Below are 10,659 nucleotides of genomic sequence, written 5' to 3' on the forward strand. Positions count from 1 at the left end.
CGGTGAGATGGCTGGGTATGCGAGTGGAAATTTCCAGCAGACAGTTGGGTTTATTTACAAGAGGATATATGGCTACTAACGACAGCTCCTGGGGGATACAAAATCGGTAGAGGCTGAAATTCAAGAGGAAAGAAACAGAGAATTCAAATGAACCTGCACAGACCCAATAAACTGGAGGCCCTAGCTTATGCTGCAGGAATTTAGTTTTATAAAGTTCAAACTTCAAGCTGGGGGCTGGATTCTCTGGATCATTTCTTCAGTTCTCCACTTCACTTTGCTTGTTATAGACCCAAGGAGATAGTTGAGGGTCCAAAGCCTAACAAACCTGCCAGAAGAAGTTTACATCTTGAGCATTCCGGTTAAGGAGTTCAAGTGAAGAGAGAAGTGGCTTTCTCAGTATCAGGACAAAGTAGCTGGGAAATTTCTGAGCCAGGATATTGTCTCTAAACACTGCTGAGTCTTGGGCAGTCTGAAAAGCCCTTAGCACTTAAGGATCCAATTAAAAGGGAATTATTTTCCCATTCCACAGCTAAGGAAATGGATCAACAAAGAGGCTGAATGACTGTTTAAAAACCTGACAGATGTAACACGGCAGACAAGGGAATGGGATTTAGAAGGCTCCCCCTTTCTGAGATGCTAAGTTATTTTCTTTAGCGTGATATGTCAGTTCTTCCAGAAATGAGTCAACCTTTGATAGACTCATGCCAGTAAATAAAAAATAGTCCACCTTTATCCAGTTACAGGCAATGGAAAAAGCAAGTACTTAGAATTTATCACACTTACTATTAGCTTTTCGCTTTCTGTCTTTTGTGCTTTACCCCCACAATCCCTCATATTCCTCTAAATAAAAGCAAATTACTCTTTTCCTCACTTGTGTTTGGGCCTGCTTACTCTATTCTTCTGAAGTAGTTCTTGCTAACAGGTGTCTTAATCACCTGATCATTCTGACTTTATCTTAAGTCCCTCTCTGGATTTTTCTGCTGTTTGACATTACTTCATCAAAATCTGTTATGTTGGCTTCTATGAAACCTCACTCTCCTGGTTATCATGACACCTCATGGAGTATGTCTTTTTGGTTTTCTTCATGGCATCCTCTACTGCTTACCAGTTAAATTCTGGCATTTTTTTTCTTCCTAAGTAAACTGTTTTTCTCACTCCGCATCCTTTCCTGCTTGGTTGATCTAATCCATTTTCATTATATCAATTATCATCAATATATCAATGAGTCTTGAATTTTATCTCTGGTCCAGATTCTTCTCCTAAGCTTCAGACTTACATTTCGACTAGACAGCTTTATTCAGACATCTCCTGATTTGTCAAGATAAGATATGTGAGTCTTTTCTCCTCCAATTCTTTCTCGTCTCTAGCACCCTCCCATCTATGAAATTGGAAATCTGGGAACCAATGATAATCCCTTTTGCCATAAGCTCTTTCAGTACCTACATGGTAGTTAATCATTTACTAATTAGTGTCAACATCATATTTCTCAAGACTGGAATTTGGGGGATATAAATATAGCATGACTTATAAGAAGGGGAAAGAGACAAAAATTTGGATCTAAGTAAGAATGCCCAGTAGATAGATGGTATTTTGGTTGCACTATGATCACGCACGTGTTGGGGCGCCTGGGTGGCGCAGTCGGTTAAGCGTCCGACTTCAGCCAGGTCACGATCTCGCGGTCTGTGAGTTCGAGCCCCGCGTCAGGCTCTGGGCTGATGGCTCGGAGCCTGGAGCCTGCTTCCGATTCTGTGTCTCCCTCTCTCTCTGCCCCTCCCCCGTTCATGCTCTCTCTCTCTCTCTCTCTCTCTCTCTGTCCCAAAAAAAAAAAAAAAAAAAAAAAAAAGTTGATCACGCACGTGTTCCATCTTCAAGGTAGACTTGTTTACCTCAAAATGTTCCAAATGTTTTGATGAGATTCACCATTTATTTATTTATTTATTTATTTATTTATTTATTTGGTGAAGAAGAAATAGCAAAAATGGCAATTAAAAAACCGTTGAATTTTGTATGAGAAAGTATGTGCCTTTCTCCCATTTCCAGATAAACATATAGAAATCCGGAGTAAAAGGTCTTACCCTGGGTTGTAGAGCTAGCTTCCAGTAGACTTGCAGGTCTTTTCATTTTTCTCTTTTGTACTCTTCCTCTCTTACTACAAGGCTTCCCTTAGTAAAGTATGGTGTCTTTCACCGAGTAATGACTCAGGAAACACAGATTAGATTCTCACAGGTAGCATTCTCTAGAAGGTTTACAGCTGAATTTCACTCCATCCCTTACACTGTTCATGCTGATTATCAAGGTGGGGTTTGGACATGACCACATCTGGCCTATCAGCACACATTGCCTATATCTTCCCTGTGCTAAATTGTCGGTGGTTAGTCCAGCACTGTATTCCTAATGAGCCTGGAACACCCAAAGTGCTTAACACAGGACTCTAGCAGTTAGTGTCAATCAGTTAGTTTGTTACAGAATTGAAACCCAGTTTTCATCCCCTCAGAAGTCCTTTTAGTCCCCATTTCTTTTGTCTATAGATTATTATTGACCAGGCAGTCCACCATTTTAATAGCACCTGCCTTTCTTGTGCTGCATTTGTAATCACCTGTGAAATGATGTGCTGGAGAGTTACTTCCTACCTGTCATGGATTTTTCTTGTTAACCCAACTCTGTGCTCAGGCCTGTTCTGGGTTCTGGATTTCTTCTTTGTGAGAGTTTATCAGACCAAAGTATTTTTCACTTATGGTTGGAACAATTCAGGCACAAAGAAAGGAAAGATAGAGGTGTAAGACAGAAAAGCCAGTAGTGGAATCTGAGCCCCTGACTTCAAAAGTTCAATACCAACATGATGTAGCTTCCTAACACTTACCACATGGTGTTTCTTAAAATACTTCTCAGCTTTAATATACAGTTCTTTCTTTCTTCATGTTAAGTTTTTTGGAAATATAAGAAAGATGATATTTCTAAATTGATAGAGTCTCTGAGACTCAAAAACAGTGTGCCAGATGGCGGGAGCAGCAGGAAACAAATCCCGGCAGGAGTGGAGAGGTAATTGTGAAGGAATCGAGAAAAGGTAGGAGGAAATATAAAATGATAACGAGGGAATAGAGAGAGACTAGGTTATTGTAATTAGTTTAAAAAGAAATTCCTGTTGGATTTCATGACATTTAGTTAATTGACCATAGGTATTCATCATATTCTTTCTTTATTTCCAATGCCGACCAAAGCATCTTGAATGATGTGAACAGTATGGCTCCTTTTTTGGAGAAGCTTAAAATCTTACCAGAGAGATAAATACTAATGAAGGGATGAAAGAAAAAAAAGTGAGTTGTCCGTCCCCCCATCAACTTACATGTCTGGAGTAAGTATCTCACCCTTCTGACCTGAGGTCTGAGATGGCACCACTTCTGGTCTCATACTTGGACACCAATGGCAGAGCTCTCTCATCTTCATTTTCATCTTCTTGGTGATTAGTCATCCAGGATCATATCTCCTTCATCTCTTTCCCCTCAGCCCTTCGCACTATTCCAGGCACATAAAGGACACTCAGTCATTGCGTTAAATTGTTACTTCTCTCTGTGCTTTTGGCTCTTGTAGCTCTGCATTCTAGTTCAACCATTTGGCAAACTCAAATTCACTCCTTCCTGATCTCACACTTGGATTATTCTATTTTTCAGATCAGTCTTTCTAAAATGCCACTTTTCTCAAATTGTCTCCTTGCTCAGGGATTTACTGGTGTTTTCTATTACTCATAACATCAACTCTATATTTTTCTGCTAAAGCTCTTAAGACCTCCCCATTATCTCCATCTATCTCATCTATCCATCTGTATCCATCATTATCCTCAAAACAAGCCTGGGGCTTCATTAAGGTCAGTCTTCTCAGTTCCTCTCTCTAGTTATGTTAACCTCTGAGCACGTGGGCCTGCTACTCTGCTTGCTATGAGTAGCCTTTAATTTGCTCTTCTGTAGTTTACTTTTCAAGTCCCATATCATTCAACAAGACTTCTCTCATTCTTTTAATCACTTAATCAGCACACATTAATGGGCTGTCTACTATGGAAATAAAAATCAAGAAGATGTGACTTCTGCCCTTAAAAAGCTCACTCCAAACCTTGTGCTCAGCACAGTATTTTGTAGTTTTTATGAACTTAACAACAGTGGTGGCCCCTCCACTGCAAGACTTTGAGCAGACTACCTACTCTTCTCTGCCTCAAGTTGCTTATCTATAAAATGGGAATAACAACAGTTCCCTACGTATAAAAGTACTTAGAACAGTAGCTGGCTATTGTGAATACCCATTACTTTAGCAATCATTATTATAAGTCCCTGGCTTCTATAACACAATACACAGTAAAAGTGTACAGTCTCACATAGTCTTATAATAGCTTCACATATTTAGTGCTTCTCTTAATTGGGCTGGAGGCTTTGGGTGGATCAGGTCCTGTCCTTGTTCTGGTGGAGTCATCACAGTGCCAAGTGCAGAGCTCAGAGGTTGTTCTTAGAAGATTCTTGTTAAAGCGTGAACTCACATGAGGCCTTTCATATCTCTTGCCATGGCCAATGTAAAAGAACCCAGGGGAATAGATTGGATTGGTCTTCTTAAGAGGTAGGGCAAAGAGTGCAAGGAGGAGAGTGAGTGGTTATGGAGAAGAGAAAACTATGGGATTTTATGGGTCTCCAAGTTCTTATAAAAAGTCCGTTAGATAAGAAAGAAATTTTGAAGTTGGGGCATGAAGATGAAGAAGGAAATTTATTGGATTCCTACTGGGCACCATGTCCTGGGCTCACTACTTTTCACAGGCACCACCCCAGTTACTCCTCAAGTGGCCCTGGATGGCAGAGATTGTCCTCTCTAGTTTCTGTATGGAGAACCTGAGATTCAGAGTGGGTGTTTTCCTTGCAGAGGTGACACACGGAATAACTGACAGGGTCTTCTGCTATAGTATAGTATGTGTGGTATTTTTACTCTGACAATTTCTGAGAAAGTCTGGCAAAAGTTGTGCCATTAAATGAGTTTAATGGGGCACGTATAGGGTGGATAATGCATTAGCAATCACCACTCCATTTGTTAGTGCTTCTGATTGGTTCACATTCTGTTCCTTTAGGCCTTAGCCTCGTGGAATCTCAACAGTGGGTAAGTAAATGGGCCTGGCTTTTGTGCATAAGTAGAGGAGAGTGATACCCCATTCTGGGCATCCTTATACCGTCACAAGTGTGTAAGGGATAATTTGAGAGACATCAGGAGACACTCTTCTCCTTTCCCTGACAAGCACATCACGCTGAGTCATCTAGAATTTCAGCATTGCTATATCTTTGGATAAAGATATTAGAAGCCCTTTTAAACAATAGTCTTGTACCTTAGGAAGGGGGGGGGCACATGGAATAGCCATCAGTATCCTGGCTTAGTGAGTGAACCTGTCATACAGAGCCTGGATGGAATGGCCCTGTAGGCCAAGAAGGACATAATTTCTTATTGCCAAGAGAAAAGTGGGAAAACATGGGCACCAGAATGGGGATCCTGGTCAGTCAGGGAAAGTAGGAGGCTGCCACATGGAGAGGTGGGGATACAAATGAGGATGGACAGGTAGGAATGATCAACTTTAAATACTTTGTGTTCTTTAATTTAGCACAGACTCTGACCATTGAAGGGGTAACAGGTACTATCAAGTGGGCTTTTTTGTTTGTTGGTTATAGGTTGCTGGACATTGCCTGACTATTGCTGTTGGAGGATTCTTTTCCTTAGTGCCATTTTCTTTTTCATGAAAGCTTCACCGTTCTGCATTTGCAAGAGGGTAAGAGCATCTTCTTTAATCTGGAACAGCCTGCTGCGTGTGTTCTCTGGAGATGAGCCTCATTAACTGTCACAGTAAAGGGATTCTGAATGCCTCACCTGTAGGTCAGAAGGTCCTCCTGGGCCCAAGAGCTGTTTATGGAGGGAAGGGAAAGTGAGAACAGTGGGTACACAATAATATTCCCTTAACGATACCTTGTTCCTTCTCCCTTCTCCTCCAGAAATTCACCCTCTATCATGATTTGGGAATAAGGCAGTAATTAAACAAACTTGGCAACCATTAAGCTAAATCAAACCAGGCAACTTTGATTTCCAATCTCTTAAAACCTGTGTTGGAGCAGAGGGAGATGAGAACATAAAAGCAATCCTTTGGAACCTACCAGCTGCAAGTCTGTTTACATGGGGCCTGATAGCATGTACTGTCGTCAGCCTTGTGTCAACTCCCAATTATTCTTATGACATAGACACAGACTATGGGGCTGGAGTACAGGGAATAAACGGAATGTGTTATGTCCTACATAACCTTATGGCCAGTTATTTGAGAATCTGACCTTGTAAGATTTGGAGCTGAGCAAAACTGTAAATTATTATGTAAAAATTCTTTGCACTGGAGTTAAGCAGCATGTAAATCTTGCCCATCCCTTTTTCTAGAAGTGGAGGCAGAATGAGCATAATACTGCCCTTTTCAAATCTTGGCCATTGATTAAAATGTGCATTTTAAATGTAGCTCTAAGGGTTTTTTCTACGAAACTATGCCATGTAGGCTCCAGAGAGGATGGAAGTAGTCCTGTTGAGCTGGGTGAAGATCAGAGGTCGGAGCACACAGTTATTCCAGAAATCTAAGAAGGTTAAAAATGGGCGGCCAGAGACTACTGTCAAAGGCTGAGTCAGTCTTCATTGTGAAAAATACATTTTAGCATATATGTACTTACTCTGTGTTTTGTTTGTATCTGTATGTAATTCATGGGGATGGGAGGTTCTTTGTTTTTATACATTGCATTAATAATCTTATTGTCTCATGAGAATGAAATGAGGCCCCATTCAGTTTGGAAATTCTTGAAGAGAAATTTCTTGAGAAAGCTAAGTCATCTTTGGAGCAGAACTTAGAAGGCAACAGGCATGGGGCAAAAGCATAGGTCATCCTTATCAAGAAAGGATCAGAAAGAAAGGAAAACCTTTGTGTCACTGAGTCTTTTACATTTCTAAGTCATAGGATCATTGTATCATTGTCAGCATAAGAGGCGGTTTAAAAAAAAATCTCTTAAATTTTGTTCTATTTCCTTTATGCAGTGCTAAGGAGTTCTCCTTCTGTTTATTATTACTAGAAGTTCTTTGGAGGTCTATATGTAATACTTTACCAAGTATTAGGTAAATATTAGGTGGACTCAGGTGGTTTTTTGGTGTGTGTGTGTGTGTGTGTGTATGTGTATGTGTGTGTAAATGTTGTGACTGGATTGGCTCATGTGGTTCTTATTATGATGGCAGGCTACATTCAGCAAAACCATGAAGAAACTTTGAGGAACAAGATTTGCTACTCACAGGTGCTGGAGGGTACCAGGCATGTCCAAGTGCCACACAGTGAGGTCTTGGGCAGTGGGGGACCCTGGGGGCTTTGCCTTTATTATAGTTCCAGGGAGGGCTCTAGGGAGGTTTACTGTGGGTTCACTCTTTGTCAGCTAACTTAAAGTATGAGAGAGGAATTAGGGCATGGGAAGGGATAAGTGGGGTCACTCAAGTGGTCAGTTATGGAGGTTACTCAGGGCTTTCTGAAAGAGGGAGCTTCCCTGGGGAGGGGAGCCCCATTCCTCATCTGGTTGTTTCGCTAGTAGCTGTGTCATACAGCTGGCAATGCATTTATTCAAGATGATGTCTTTTGAAATGGATGCCTCGGCAATCAAAAGCTTAATGTCAGGCACTTACACTGCAATCAAAAAGTTTAATGTCAGGTACTTACACTGCAGAAGAGCACTGGAAATGGTAAATATGTTGGTAAAATAGGATATATCTAAAGGAATACATTCCTTGTCTCATTCTTTTAATCTCTTTAAAACTGTAAGATTGTTTAAGTCAATAGTTACAATACTATATTGTTTGGCTTATTACATATACAGATAAAATAGATCTACTAGCACAAAGCATGGGAGAAGAAACAAAGCTACACTGAAACAAATTTGATCTATTTTACCAGAATCCTGCCAATATTAACCTGAAGTAGATTGTGACAAGTGGAGATGCATATACAACCTGGAGCAACTCCTAAGAAAATAACTTAAAAAAATGACTAAAAAGTCAACAGAAGAATTGTAATGCTGTCCTAACAGGTAGTTAACACAGAAGAAGGCATTAAATGAAGAAAACAGGAACAAAGATGAGCCATATTGAAAATAAGGAAATCCAAGCAAATTAACAGTTACACGGAAACTATAAAATATATAGCAAAGAAATCCATCACATCAAATGGAAAAAATGAATCCACCCATAACAATAGTTTCATTAAGTGTGAATGGAGGAACACTCAAATCAAAAGTCAAACATTGTTAGATTTGGTAAAATAGCAAAACTCAACTATACACTGTTTTCCAGAAACATAGTTTAGATTCAGAGACAAATAGGTTAAAAGTAGAAGCATAGAAAAAGATATATCATGCACACAGTAACCATGAGAGCTGGAGGGGGCCATGTTTACATGAAAAGCTGCCCAGATTATTCTTGATGTGCAGATACAAATTAGAACCCTTCACTTTACCCACCACCGGGCTGCAGAGCATTAGGGAAGGCTTCTAGGAGGAGGCAATCCTTGAGAGATGAAATTCATGTCAATGACGTAGAGAGGATGATGGGTTAAAGGTCATTTTATTAGAAGGGAAGGATGCAGTATGGGTCAGCACTGGGTGTTCAGTGAGCTCCAGTTAGGAATTGTTGCAGGGTTAAGAATGGTGAGGGGGTTAGGGTTCAAGTGCAGGCCAGGGGCCTTGAAGATGAATGGCCTTCTATGTCACGTACATGACACAGAAATTCTTTTATGTTGGCATGTTAGGCTTTGAGCGCCATCACTGTGACACGTGAAGAGTTGAGAGGAAAGAAGACCTGTGATCATATAATAACAGGGAGAAGGGCAGTCAGCCGATTGCTGTAGACCCAGAGGCCCCTCTTGGTTTTTGTACGTGTGTTAATTTGCTGGTTTGTGGTGAAGATATAAGTGGGTTAATTTAGTTTACCATGCTTCATAACAACAGTGGCATACTTGAAGCTAATTTCTTTCTATAAAATAATTTGTGTATTTGCATAGAGAAATTAGTCAATTTCATCGATGTCTATTTCAAATTTAAGATCTCAATAAACTGAAAGAGGCCCTCTTTGCGACTCTTGGGGTGTGAAAACTTCCATAGGTTGGGTCTTTACAATACTTCTTTCACAGTTCCTTGCCTGTAATAGTGATTACTGAACTTCTGTGTTTAAAATGTAGGTAACAGGGTCCCCTATCTGGGATCAGTTTCTCTGAGATGGGGTTCAGGAACGTGCATGTTAACAAACTCCCAGGATAACTTGGATAGAGAAGGTTTTTGGACCCTATTTTGAGAAGTATATAGTTTCAGGACCTTCATCCTTGACCTTTTTTTCAGTGTATGATGTGGTAGTCTTTTTACATATGGAGGAAACTCTTCATAAAAGTGACTCTGCTCTGAAATTCAGTGACCTAACATTGTTGGAAGGAAAGACATGAAAAACTAATTTAAATGTCAGCAGATCAACAAATCTTCAGTGTACTTAAACATTGGAAATGTTATCAAACAGAAATGAATGTTATACAACAAAATACAGATCAGTTACTTGAGGAGCTGCCAAAACTATTTTCAGAGGTAAGAGTTGGATGATGCTGTTCAATGCCAAATTCAGTTTCATCAGCTTGTGAGGAAATCTGTATCTCACCAGCTTCCATGGTATTGTAGAAAGAACAGGGCCTTTGGAATTCAACCTAAATTTGAATCTCAGGTCTGTTTGTGTGTGTGTGTGTGTGTGTGTGTGTGTGTATGTGTGTGAGTGTGTTCCCTTACACAAGGATCTCAGTTGGCCATTTTGAGTTTTGTGTTTTATGTATTTATATACAGTAGATGGATAAAAGTACAACCACACAGTGGTACAGAGGGGATTAAATAAGAAGATGCATATAAAGCTCCAGGTATGAGCAGGTACTTGAGAAATGTTGGTTTGCATTTATACATATGCATAAATACTCACATGGAAAACTAAACTTGAGTTGATAATGAAAAGGACACCTTCTGATGTTCCAGAGACAATATATGTATGTCTAATAGATAACAGCATAGTCCTGGCAGTGTAGAGATATGATTCAGGATGCTGACACCTTTACCTGTTGGTCAGGGGAATTCTGCTTCACTAATCAAACAGGAAGACAGTACTGAGGCCCTCCTGGCCTGTTTTGGGGGTCAGTAAGCAACATGCCTGTCTTATCTTGGGTTTTCTTCAGTCCTGTGACCTAATCCAGCTTACTCCTTCACCCATAACCACCCCTCTAATACAGACCTGTATTTTCCCTGCCCACCTCCTCCCCAAACTTCTGCCCCTCAAGACCTCGGCAGATTTTAAGAAAGATTTTGCTAATTACCATGTTCAAGTGCACAGGAGAATTGACAAAAGTAATGAATCATGAGGCTGACATTTTAAATATGGGAATAGTAGACATTCTAATAAGTGTTCTCTGAGTAATATAATTTTTATCCCATCTTATTTCTGAAAAGATTCAAGCAGCATAAGAAAATGCAATAAACTGAAAATGTGATTATTTAGGTGTTCACTCTGAGAATAGTGTTTAGATTACATTTACACTTTTTGGGGGAAAAGAGTTGTAATGAT

Source organism: Felis catus, chromosome B4 (assembly GCF_018350175.1).
Source record: "Felis catus isolate Fca126 chromosome B4, F.catus_Fca126_mat1.0, whole genome shotgun sequence".
NCBI classification, from domain to species: domain Eukaryota; kingdom Metazoa; phylum Chordata; class Mammalia; order Carnivora; family Felidae; genus Felis; species Felis catus.